This window comes from Microcebus murinus, chromosome 3 (genome assembly GCF_040939455.1).
Source record: "Microcebus murinus isolate Inina chromosome 3, M.murinus_Inina_mat1.0, whole genome shotgun sequence".
Taxonomy (NCBI): domain Eukaryota; kingdom Metazoa; phylum Chordata; class Mammalia; order Primates; family Cheirogaleidae; genus Microcebus; species Microcebus murinus.
This window is the reverse complement of record NC_134106.1, coordinates 8,047,373-8,060,114: the sequence shown is the minus strand read 5'-3', so window position 1 is coordinate 8,060,114 and position 12,742 is coordinate 8,047,373. Positions and strand designations below refer to the sequence as shown.

Here is a 12,742-nt window from a genome sequence, read left to right as displayed (position 1 = left end):
CGTTAACAAAAGCAGTGTTAACAGGTTCACGTATGTGAGGCCTGGCACATGGCGAACGCCCAGTGATGGCTTCTCCTGTTCCCCACCCCTCTCCTCTTCTCTCGCTCGCTTTCAGCCTAGGCATCTGCTCCGGCCCACTCCCTGGCAAGGCAAAGGCCCATGAGGTATCCAAAACCTCCTCGGCTGGCGCACCCAGAAAGGAGAGGACAGCCCAGAGTAGAAGCCTCCATCTGTTCACAAGAGCCAAAAGGTGGAACAATCCAAGTGTCCACCAACAGAAGAATGGGTCAACAAACGTGGTCTCCCCATGCAATGGAATGTGATTCAGCTTTAAGAAGAAAAAAAATGCTGGCACATGCTACAGCGTGGATGAACCTTAGAAACATTATGCTAAGTGGCATAAGCCACTCCCAAAAGGACAAATCTGGCCTGGCGCGGTGGCTCACGCCTGTAATCCTAGCACTCTGAGAGGCCAAGGTGGGAGGATTGCTTGAGCTCAGGAGTTCGAGACCAGCCTGAGCAAGAATGAGACCTTGTCTCTACTATAAATAGAAAGAAATTAGCCAAACAACTAAAAATAGAAAAAATTAGCCTGGCATGGTGGCACATGCCTGTAGTCCCAGCTACTCTGAGGCTGAGGCAGGAGGATCACCTGAGCCCAGGAGTTTGAGGTTGCTGTGAGCTAGGCTGATGCCAGGACACTCTAGCCCGGGCAACACAGTGATACTGTCTCAAAAAAAAAAAAAAAAAAAACAAATAGAACGAATCCGAGGTGTCCAGAGTAGTCATGCTCACAGAGACAGACAGTAGGACGGTGGTTGCCAGGGGCTAGAGGAGGGGGAATGGGGAGTTCATGTTTACTGGGGGCAGAGTTTCCGTTCAGATGATGAAAAAACTCTGCCGGTGAAGGTGCTGATGGTTGCACAACGAGGTGAACATACTTAATGCCACTTAACTGTACTCTTAAAAATGGTAAAGTGATAGATTTCATGTTTTGAGTATTTTCACAATTTTTTTTAAAAGCCTTCACCTGCCTCTTCCCTGCTGGGAGCTAGACCCTCCTCTGCCTGTGACCCGAGCCTCAGAAAGGACCAGAAGGTCCAGAGAGGAGGTGTCGCCTGTCTCCCAGGCGCCCCGGGAAGACGTGCGTGTCCCTGGCTGGGTCTGCCCAGTCCTCTGTGTTGGCATGTCAGCCCACGTTCTTCACTGTGGCAACATTAAGCTTTGTATTAGTCAAAGTAAAGCTAAACTGCCAGGCAAATGATTTTAAAGTATAATGGCTTAAAACTACAGAATCTTATTTCTCTCTAAAGTAACAGCTACACAGTGAGGGTCCAGGTCAGTGCACAACACCGATCTTCCTGGTCATTCCAGATTTGGGTTCCTTCCGTGTCACTGCCCCAGCATCCCCAAGGGCACTGTGTGGTCTGCATGGTAGAAGTTGGGGTGCCCCCCGTCTAAGCACCAGCGGGTGGGGAGAGAGAAGTACGTTCCAAGGAAATGGGACCTGAGTCCACTTTGTAACCCAGGGTCTGTAGGGTTGACATTAATCCCTTCCCACCAGCGGGTGGGAAGAGAGAAGAGACTCCCAGGGTAAGTAGTTGTGAATATCACTTCCGCTCTCATTCCATTGCCAAGGCCTTGGACACCTGCCAGGGCAGGCGGGGGAGGAGTGTAGCAGGCAGTGTGTACCTGGCTATAATTCTGTCACTGCAGACGAAGAAGGGAAAGGATTTTGATAGTTCACAGTCTCTGCCACAAGCCCTAAAACAAGAGTCCCTCTCAACATTGGTGCTTGGGGACAGTTCTTTGCTCCTATCTGGAAAGATGGTCTGGGTGACCAGAACTCAGAACCGGCACCTGGGAGTCCCTTAGAGTTAGATGGAGGAGGTTTGCAGCCACAACTGTAGCCGCTGTGTCGTAACAGCGTCACCATTGGCTATTAGGTATGAGGCAAGTGACTTTTTGCTAATAATATGAAGTACTCACATCTGCAAACCGTTGGCTAATTTATCTAAAGTATAGAGTAATTAAAGGTAGCCTTTTAATAACATCGCTTTCACTTATGAAAAGCCCACTGGGCTTCCTGAGCAGAAGACAAAGTTAGAGTGGTGCCTGGCAGGTTGGAAGTGCCATGGGCGTGTTTGCACATGTCACTTGTGTTCCTGTGGACGTCAGCAAAGAACCGTGAGTGTGGAGGGTTGGAGGAGTCACACAAGTCTTGCAGGAGGCAGCAGATTATGGGGGAAAGAGCTTGAATCTGGGAATCAAGTCAAGGAACGTGGTTCTGGTCTTTGATATGCCGTTAACTAAGTCGAACGAGGATGTTTCTTGAAAGCCTATACTGTGCTGAGCACATGCTCTGTAAGTGTCCTTGGCCAGGTCACCTGAGCTCTCTTCCTGGCGAGCCACCTCCACTCCTCCCACCATAAAATAGAAGGTTCAGGTCGTATCCTCTGAGGCCTTCCTCAGCTCTGCCGTATCCGATCCTGTGAAGGAGAAGCTTGCCTGCTGGGATCTGGGAAAGCAAGATGACTGGACCAGTGAGGGCTTCGTGAAGAAAAGAGCCACAGTCACTCATGTGGCCTTCCTGGCAAGAGGATACAACATGAGTCCAATCGCAAGGAAAGTTCAATAAGCCCAAATGAAGAATGTTATATTTTAAAAAGCAGGACGAGAGACTGTATTCTTCCAAAGTGTCAATGCCATAAAATGCAAAGGCCACAGAAATGTTCCAGATTAGTAGAGGCTAAAGAGACATGACAATATAATTCAATACCTGACTCTAGACTGGATCCTGTGAAAGAGGGAGAAAAAATGTTTTGTAAAAAAAGGACATTAATGGGTCAGCTGACACAATTAGATGAAGTATTGTATCGATGTTAAATTAAAGTTGATATCTGCACTGTGGTTATGTAAGAGAATAACCACACACACACTCACACACACATGCATACTCACACAAAGAAAGAGAGCAAATGATAAAGCAATTGGTTAATAATCAGTGACTGGGAAAAGGATAGATGGGAATTTTTTGTACTATTTTTATTCTTGTAACTTGTCTATAAGTTGGAATTTCTTTCAAAATAAAAAGTTATTTTTAGATTTCCTTTCTGGTCCTTAAATATCTACCCAAACTGTGGCCAGTGTCAGAAATTTCCATACTTGGAAATATATTCCAAGTATATATATATGTGTGTGTGTGTGTGTTATGGGTTGACTTGTGTCCCTAACCCCCAGTACCTTGGAATGTGACCTTTCTTGGATATAGGGTCATTGCAGATGTAATTAAGATGAGATCATACAGGAGTAGGACGGACCCTTGTTCCCATAAGCCTGGCATCCTCATAAGAGGAGAAGAGACACAGGTACAGAGACACACAGGCACGCAGGGAGAAAGCCATGTGATGACGCAGGCAGAGATCTGAAACCTGTGTCTCCAAGCCAAGGAACGCCCAGGACTGCCGGAAACCCACGAGAAGCTGGAAGAGACCAGGGAGGATCCCCTAGCTTTCAGAGACAGCAGGGTCATGCTGACCCCTTGATTTCAGACTTCAGGCCTCCAGAACTGTGAAATGATAAATTTCTGGTGTTTTCAATATATGACGCCTTGTATGGCAGACCTAGGAAACTCCCACCACGTGGAGTCAGTAGAAGAAAGAATGACACAGATGGGGAGGTGAGTGATGGAGAGCTGGCATCTCAATTCCTGGTACCTTTCACTTCCTGGTCTGGTCTGTGCCTGAAGTCAGGCTACACTCTGGCCCTTGGGCTCTGTGAGACAGCCCGGTCCTGAACACACAGTCACCTTATTCTATTTAAGTGAGCTTGAGGCTGGGTGTGGTGGCTCATGCCTGTAATACCCACAATTTGGGAGGCAGAGGTGGCAAGATCACTTGAGACCAGAGTTTGAGACCAGCCTGGGCGACATAGGAAGACCCTGTCTCTTTAAAAAAAAAAAAAAAAAAACAAGCTTGAACCAGATATTGCTTATAATCAATACTAATAATGGATACAATGGTCAGTACAAGATCACTTAAAACAGGACAAAAAAAAAGAAACAAAATGTCTGACAATTGAGGACCTTTTACATGAATTACATTACATTCATGAGAAAGACGATTAGTCCGTCAAAAAAACACATAATTGAAGCTTATGTTATGATAGAAAAACACTTAATAAATAATTATGTTAAAAAATACTAGCATGTATATGAAATATGATCCCAATTAAAAAATATCTATTCACATAAGAAAAAAGCCTGGGCCGGGCTCAGTGGCTCACGCCTGTAATCCTAGCATTCTGGGAGGCTGAGACAGGGGATCGCTCAAGGTCAGGAGTTAGAAACCAGCCTGAGCAAGAGCGAGACCCCGTCTCTACTAAAAAAAATAGAAAGAAATTAATTGGACAACTAAAAATATATAGAAAAAATTAGCCGGGCATGGTGGTGCATGCCTGTAGTCTCAGCTACTTGGGAGGCTGAGACAGAAGGATGGCTTGAGCCCAGGAGTTTGAGGTTGCTGTGAGCGAGGCTGACACCACAGCACTCTAGTCCAGGCAACAGAGTGAGACTCTGTCTCAAAAGAAAGAAAGAAAAGAAAAAAGCCTGGAAAGATGTGCACTCCGATGTAAACGATAGTCCTTTCCAGGAAGGAAATGGGTATGGGCGATGTTTATTTCTTTCTTATGCATTCGTGAATTTTCTGTCATGACAATTAAGACTTCTAGAATCAGGGCGGAGAAAGGTGCTCAATGGAAGGATAGCGGCTAGAACTTGGTATCCACCAAAGATTGTTCTAAGAACCAGGACCAGGGCGGGGAAGTTGAGGCTCTCATTTCAGATGCAAAGTTTAAGGGGGTATCAAAGCATCAGTCATCAAGAAAAATAATAAATTAATGCAATATTTTTAAAAATCAAAATTAAAGCAAAATTCATTATAAACAAAATCTCAAAATTTTAAATAAAGACAAGAGCAGTATAACAGATTTTTCCTTTTGCCTCAGACTCCAATATGCCCACGAAGGCTCTCCCAAGAACTTTTACCTATTAACTCTTCCAAGCTTTTCAACAACCTCATGAGATAGGGTACAATTATTACCATATCCATTTGGCAGATATAGAAACTGAGGCCCAAAGAGACTAGGTGCCCGAGGTCACACAGCAAGTGACAGACTCAAGATTTGAACCCAGATAGTCTAGCAGCAGAATAGTCTTAGCTATTTCCCTGCATGGTCCCTGGTTGGCACTTGTTGGCTTCCTAAAAGACGGGCTGCTTTGTCAGTTTCTCCTGGTTCCTGGCCCCTGAAGGTAGGTGCTTTTCATCTTCACAAGGGCTGACTGTCAGCTCTGGACCCCTCCCGGTTAGACTGAAGAAACCCAGGGCCAGTGAGCCCTGTGCTGTCTGTAGGGCCAGAAGGAGTGGTGACTACCGGCACATAAAAGGAGAAGATGCTCGGGGAAGTCACCTGTCTCCCGGGGACAGTCACTGCCCCACCAGCCTCCTGGGGGACTCTTCATGGTGCAAGACCTGCGGCTTGATCCCGCAGACTCAGAAAGTCAGAGTCCCACACTCTAGGTGTCCTCCGGTTGATGGACACTTGGGTGGTCTCCACTTCACGTCAGCAGGGGGCACAGTGCACATCGCAAGACCTGGACACACACCTGTCCGTCCAGCCGCAAACTATTTTCACAGGGTCACCTACTGTGTGAGGGGCTGTTTGTGTCACAGCTTAAATCCCAGCTCTGACAAATACCTCCTGACCACAAACTGCTTACTAAAAACTACATGCAAATCCCAGGCCCAGGGTCATTTAACAGGTGACACTCAAAACACAAGGATTGTGTTAAATTATGACAAAAGGATTGGCTAGTCTGCGGAGCTGGACACAATGGCTCTCCCTCAACAGCTATGGATCCAAGGCCTATGGTACCTTACATGCTGTGGGGGCACAAAAGAAATATGAAAAGCAGTTTCCACCATCAAAAGTTAGGCTTGCCGGTACACTTTGCTGAAATCTAGGATGGTCTGGCAGGCTTTCAAGCTGAAAGCCAAAGTGTAAAGGCAGCTTTGGCTACAGATGCAAACAACAGAAGGGCCCACAGTTCACTCATTCATTCTCCCATTTCTTCCTTCCTTCATTTGAGAAGTATTGACTGATTAGCTACTGATTTCAGGCACTGTGCTAGATCCCAGGGGTACACAGATGATTAAGAGAAGTTCCCTGCCTGTAGGAGCTTACAGTCCAATGAGGGAGGCAGACAAATAAAAAACTACAGTGAAGGTGTATATGGAAGTCTGGGTGTGGTGGTTCACGCCTGTAATCCTAGCACTCTGAGAAGCCAAGTCGGGAGGATGGCTTGAGCTCAGGAGTTTGAGACCAGCCTGCACAAGAGCAAGACCCTCATCTCTACTAAAAATAGAAGGAAATTAGCTGTACAACTAAAAATATATAGAAAAAATTAGCGGCCATGGTGGTGCATGCCTGTAGTCCCAGCTACTCTGGAGGCTAAGACAGGAGGATTGCTTAAGCCCAGGAGTTTGCGGTTGCTGTGAGCTAGGCTGATGCCACAGCATTCTAGCCTGGGCAACAGAGCAAGACTCTGTCTCAAAAAAAAAAAAAAAACAAAATTAAAAAAAAGATATATATGGAAAGTTCTATGAGATCACAGAGTAAAATAGTAACTCAGTCCGCTTGAGGCGGTCTGATGGGGAAGGAGTCTGTCGGGTGGCGGCAGAAGGCAAATGCTCCGGACCGGGACAGACCGGAGAGCAGAGCACACAAGCGTACAAGCGCACAGGCCTGGTGACTCCCACACAGCCCCAGGGGCCGATGCCACCCACCAGTTAAGCAGCCACAGCAACCTGGGGAGACAGAAACCATGCTACTCACTTTTTTTTCTTAGCAGTATGGTAGGCTTGAGGAGCAGAAAATGAAAACATTTTACATGACCAAAGTTCCTTGAATTCTAGAACTTTGGGCACATATTTGATATGGCTCTTTGGGTGTTCAATAAATAAGAATGGAGTAGGCACAGTTGGGTGACCAGGATTTGAGAAAATTTCAGAAAGTTCCCTTGGCCTTGGCTGCAAGCTGGGCCCATCAACACTAGCTCCAGGCCATTTTCCTGCAAAAGACAGAAGGGACAAGAGAAAGAATGTTTTCTGAAGTATAACAGACTATGCTTCCTGTTCTTCCCTCAAAGCCTTGATCACCAACGAGAAAAGAATAAACCAGATGGTTTAAAGAGGAGGAAAGAACAGTCCACAAACCTTGATTTTTTTTTTTCTTGAACAATGAATAGAATTAGAAACTCAAATTCCCACCTCACTTCTTATGGTTAGCAATAATCATGATGATAAATGATGTGACTTTGCATGTGTTTCCCTCACAATTTTTTATGTGGGAGTAGGGGTATTGAGGAACAAACCAGAAGGTCTCTTTGCCTCTTTGCCGTTGGTTCTCTTGTCATTTCAGGCCCCCACACCGGGGGACTGCAGCTGCAGCTCCGCTCTCCTGCCCTTTACCCCGGCCTCCCACTGCACCCGGTGTACCTGAGAGATTAGAACCCTCAGGGAAGGAGCTGGAATGCCATCTGTCCTTGCCTCCCCTTGCACTAGCACGGGGTTCTACCTGGCAGGGACAAAGGAAAAAGGTGCCCTAGACAGGTGGCAAAGCACAGGCAAAGACATGGGGACCTGAAGGTACATGGCTTTTTCTCTCACTTTCTATATTTTTTCTTAAAACTATGCATAAATCTTACAATCACAGTTACTACGTGCTGAATCGCTTCCTATGCATAGAGCAAGAGGCTAAGCTGTCACCGTCATTAATTTCTTAAACCTCCATGAAAACCACGAGGCCTGCCCTGTCCAGCCCTGTCCATCCTCTATGGCCCTGCCCGTTTCAGGTGTGCAGAGCCTTCCTGACCACACCCCCAAAAGCTGTCACCCTGACTCCCGTGTTTTCTATTGCAGCCCTTTGTTTTTCTCCTTCCAATCAGTTCAGTCTCTCACAGCTGTTGTGACAAATTACCGCAAACTTAGCGGTTTAAAGCAGTGCGAATCTATCTTACAGCTCTGTAGGTCAGATGTCCAACACGAGTCTCACTGGGCTACAGTCAAGGTGCTGGCAGGGCTGCGTTCCTTCTGGAAGCTCCAGTGTGGCGTCTGTTTTCTTCACTTTCCCAGCTCTTGAGGCATCTGCACACCTGCCTCACGGTCCCTCCTCATCTTCAGAGTCAGCGGCAGCAGGCTGTGTCCCTCTCCTGCTGCCATCTCTCTGCTCTCTCCCTCCTGCCTTCCTCTTCCACTGTCAGGGACCCTGGTGATTACAGGACCCACCCAGGTAATCCAGGATAATCTCCCTATTTGCAGTTCAGCTGATCAGCAATCCTTAGTTCCATCTGCCAACCGACTTCCCCGTTGCCATGTAACGTAACATATTCCCAAATTCTGGGGGTTGAGACACCGACATCTTCAAGCTCCCATTGTTCTGCCTACCACAGTAATGGTCACAGTTCGTAATCATCTATTTGTTCATTTCCTTATGTTTTGTATGGTCCATGAGGGCAGGGACCATAAAGGTGCTGCTTTGGCCGTACTGGGGGCCTGGCACAGTGTGGACATGTGGTGGGTGCTCAGGAACCACGGCTGAGTGAAAGAATGAACCCTGCAAGGTAGGCACTGACATGCCCCTTTTATACGTAAGGAAAATGAGGCTCAGAAAAGGGAGAGGCTCACCCAAGATCACAGCCATGAAGCTTAGATTCTAAAACAGGACGGGCTAGGTTGCGCTGCAGTAACAACAACCCTAAGCCCAGTGGTTTACAACAACACAAGTTTATTTCTCACTCGTGCTACCTGTCCATCACAGCTGGCTTCAGCTCTGCCCAGCGCCAGCTTCACTCGGGGCCCAGGTGATGGAGCAGCCTCTGTCAGGAAGGCTGCTGTCCTGGGGCAGGGGGAAGGAGCCCACAGCACAGCCGCATGCAGGCTCTTACATCTGCTGCTCGGAAGTGACGTGCCTCCTCTCTACTCACGCCGACTGGCCCACGCGGCATACGCGAGTTCAACGAGTGGGGATTACGTTAGCTTTCCAGGGCTGCCACGACAGAATACCGCAGACGAGGGGGCTTAAACAACAGAACTTTACTTTCTTACAGTTCTAGGGGCTGGAAGTCCAAGGTCAATGTGTCAACAGAGTTGGTTTCTCCTGAGGCCTCTCTCCTCGGCTTGCAGACAGCTGCCTCTTGCTGTGCCCTCATGTGGCCTCTTCCCTGTGCACAGGCATCTCCAGTGTCTATTCCTCTTTTATAATGACACCAGTCATTTGGCAGAAAATTTACATAATGTACCATGGATTCTAACCCAGCTTCTCTGACTCCAGAGTCCAGTGGCTCACTGGGCAGAGGCTCGGCTTACCTTTGTGTCCTCCATGGTGGCTGGGTGGTGGCTGATGCCTGGCCATGCTCAGTCTTCCTCGGGTGAATGCACTATTGCTGTTTTATCAGGATGACCATTAACACCTCTTCATAACAATGGCTCACAATCGGGGAGCCCAAGTCCTGGTCAGATGCTGTGTGAAGTGATTTTCATGGATTGCCGCGTTGAAACCTCCTAGCTATCCTGTGACAAAGTACAGTCGTATCCCTGCTGACAGCCGAGGAGGCTGAAGCTTGAAGGTTGAGTAACTTGCTAAGGACGCGCAGTCGATGAGGGGGCTGGGAATTCCTGCCCAAAGTGGCTGCCTGCAGACCCTGCGCTCTCTTCCAAGCTACCGTGCTGCTCCGCTCCCGAGGCCCGCTGCTATCGGGAGAGCCTGACTTCCGGGGCCACCTCCGTGGCCCTCCGCATCTGGCTTTTCTCTGGCACCCCAACCTTTTCCCTGGCCTCCACACTTCTCCATTCTACTTGGAGGTCCCAGAACTCTGAGGCCTTCCTGCCTTTGCAGGCACCGCTGCCTCTTCTGGAGGAATATTCCTTTCCCATTCTTTGCTTGACTGGTTCTATGCATTCTTCCATGCTCAGCTCATAGATTGTTCTTCACTTCACACCTATTAGGGTGGCTATGAGCAACAAAACAGAAAATTACAAGTGTTGGTGGATGTGCAGAAATTATATTGCTCGTGCATTGCTGTGGGAATACAAAATGGAGCAGCTGCTGTGGAAACCTGCTTGGTGCTTCCCCCCCAAAATAAACATAGACCTACATCTGAGCCAGCAATTCCACTCCGAGATAGGACCCAAGGCATTGAAAGCAGGGACTCAGATACTTGTAACAACAGTAGCCTAAAAGTGGAAACAACCCGTGTCTGTGTCCATCAACAGATGAATGGATAAACAAAATGTGGTATATTATTCAGCCTTAGGAAAGAATGGAATTCTGATGCACCATACAACATGATGAACCTTGAAAACATGTATGTTAACATATATGCATTATGTGTAATAAATAAACCAGACACAAAAGGACAAATATGATTCCACTTATATGAAGTACCTAGATTAGCCAAATTCATAAAGACCGAAAGTTGAATAGAAGTGACCAAGGGCTGGTGGAGCAAGGAGAGGGGAGTTATTGCTTAATGGGTACAGAGTTTCTGGTTGGGGAAAGTTCTGGAGATGGGTGGTGATGATGGTTGCACAACATTGTGAATGTATTTAATGCTACTGAGTTGTACACTTAAAAATGGTTTGTCTTCCATAGCCTTAGGAAAGATAATTAAATTAGAAATTAAAAAAAAAAAAGAAAAATGGGTGAGTGCTACAGTTCTTTTAAAATCTGTGTAACAGGCTTTCCAGTTTTTACCGGAAACCCCCCAACAACTACAACAAAATGGGCAAAATGGCAAAGCGTATGTGTATTTTACTACAATGAAGAAACAGACAAAAAAAAGATGTTATTCTTCTGGCTCCATTTTACCAGGGCTTCTCTTTATCAGAACAGGAGGCTCCTGCAGTGTAACCTGCCTCTCTGCTGACTTAGTGCTTCCTGGGGCCAGTGACTGTGCCTGGGACAGTGTCTGTCATAATTACATGGTTAATGTTATTCAATTACGTTTAGTCTAAGTCTGCCTCTTTACATATTTTAAGTTCTGCCTAAAGGTTGCTCCATACATAGTGAACTGTAGCCTACCTGGATGTGTAACTGGCTGTAACCTACTCTTGTGCCAATCATTGAGTTTTGACCAATCACAGGTGGTTAACTGTCCGAGCTGTGGTCAGATAAGGCAAACGCCCAGCCGTAGCCAATCGGGCCGCGTCTGTACCTCACTTCTGTTTTCTGTACATCATTTTCCTTTTTCTGTCCATAAATCCTCTCCAACCACGTGGCAGCTGGGGAGGCTCTCTGAATCTCTTCTGGTTTGTGGGGCTATCAGATTTTACAATCATTCTTTCCTCAGTTAAACTCTATTACATGTAATTCAACTAAAGTTTGTCTTTTAACATTATGCATTTTGTTTTAATGAAAAAAAATGAATGACACTTATCCTGGTGCATTTTTAGAAGCCTGTATGTGTACAGGTTTCATGGAGGCGAGTACCTATGGAGCTACACATCCGTACCACAGCCTGGGAGAACAGCCAGTGCCCTAGAATATTTAGCAGGGCGTTATGTCTTGTCTGTGTTTCTCCAAGAGGTTCAGTCCTGAAGCAGATTGGTGCAGAGACCATGCAGGACATAGAAGGCTCTGGAAGTGTGAGCCACCCTTATTAGAAGGTTCCCTTCTGAGCAGTATTGCTATCCTGACACAGCAGGCCTGGAGAGATTGGGGTCGACAAATTCCATCCATTAATGCATCATGGAAACTGTGATGTCTGTGGCCCATGGGGACAAAGTTTCCGACTTACCGTGAAAACCTGTTTCTTTGCCTATAGGTATATAGGCAACGTTGAAATATGACCCAAAGAACACTTGCCATAGGATGCATCGTTATCTCTTTCCTTTTAGTGAATGGAAGTATTTCAGATGAATATTGTCTAACATGAAGTAACACACTAACTTGGCTAACTTGGCATGAAAAGAAATGAGAGGGCCCTCTGTGAGCAAGGGGAACTAAATCCCTACATCCTGGCAGGAAAAGGACCTCCCTTTCTAGGCTGGAGGAAAAGGACCTCACTGTAATTCGATCAGCAACAGTAGAATATTTAAGGGAGAAAATATGTAAAGTGCAGGGAAGGGGTCAGAAAAACAAACTCGCCATTGCACCTCAAGTGCTCTCTAGGGAGAGCACTCAGGCCTGGCTGGACCGTCTCTTCACTGTCATAGCCATTTGCTCTGATCCACAAACAGCCCTGTGATCACTGGGTGGGCTTCCCAGGCACTTTCACATACAGAGGAGCCTGGGGCACCAGAGCTGAGAATTCCCATCCCAGAACAAGCAGCCTCCGTGAAGTAAACCAGAGCTGGCACGGGGCTTACCGGATAGGCCCCGGTGATTTCAGAGGTCTGCCTGACAAATCTTCCAACCACAGCTGCAGTGCCATTTTCTCCAGGAAGCCTACCAGCCAGCCCCCACCACTCCTGGCACCCTGTGTACACGAATGCTTAAGCTAGAGCTGTCTTATGCATTAAACACTACAGAGAAATTACTAATACAAAAACAAAAGACCCGCATCCACTCCCAAACACAGAAGAGGGAATCAGCGCCGCAAGATACAGTGTTCTTGTTATGCTTAAAATATTTTACTTTTACAAATTTTACAAAACACATGCCCACGTGAACGCGTTGCCAGCCCTCC

The 12,742-nt window shown here is 46.9% G+C and overlaps 1 long non-coding RNA gene and 1 other non-coding gene across 2 annotated transcripts; one reads left to right on the top strand and one right to left on the bottom strand.

Annotated features, from left to right (window-relative positions):
• Window positions 1-2,006: 2,006 nt before the first annotated feature.
• On the bottom strand, window positions 2,007-8,303 carry LOC142869949 (uncharacterized). Its single transcript, XR_012918471.1, has 3 exons — window positions 8,075-8,303; window positions 6,892-7,126; window positions 2,007-2,797 (listed from the first exon to the last, which is right to left on the bottom strand). It is a non-coding gene; the product is annotated as an uncharacterized LOC142869949 (long non-coding RNA).
• Window positions 8,304-10,759: 2,456 nt separating this feature from the next.
• Window positions 10,760-10,821, top strand: LOC142870344 (U7 small nuclear RNA). Its single transcript, XR_012918755.1, has one exon. It is a non-coding gene; the product is annotated as a U7 small nuclear RNA (small nuclear RNA).
• Window positions 10,822-12,742: the final 1,921 nt, after the last annotated feature.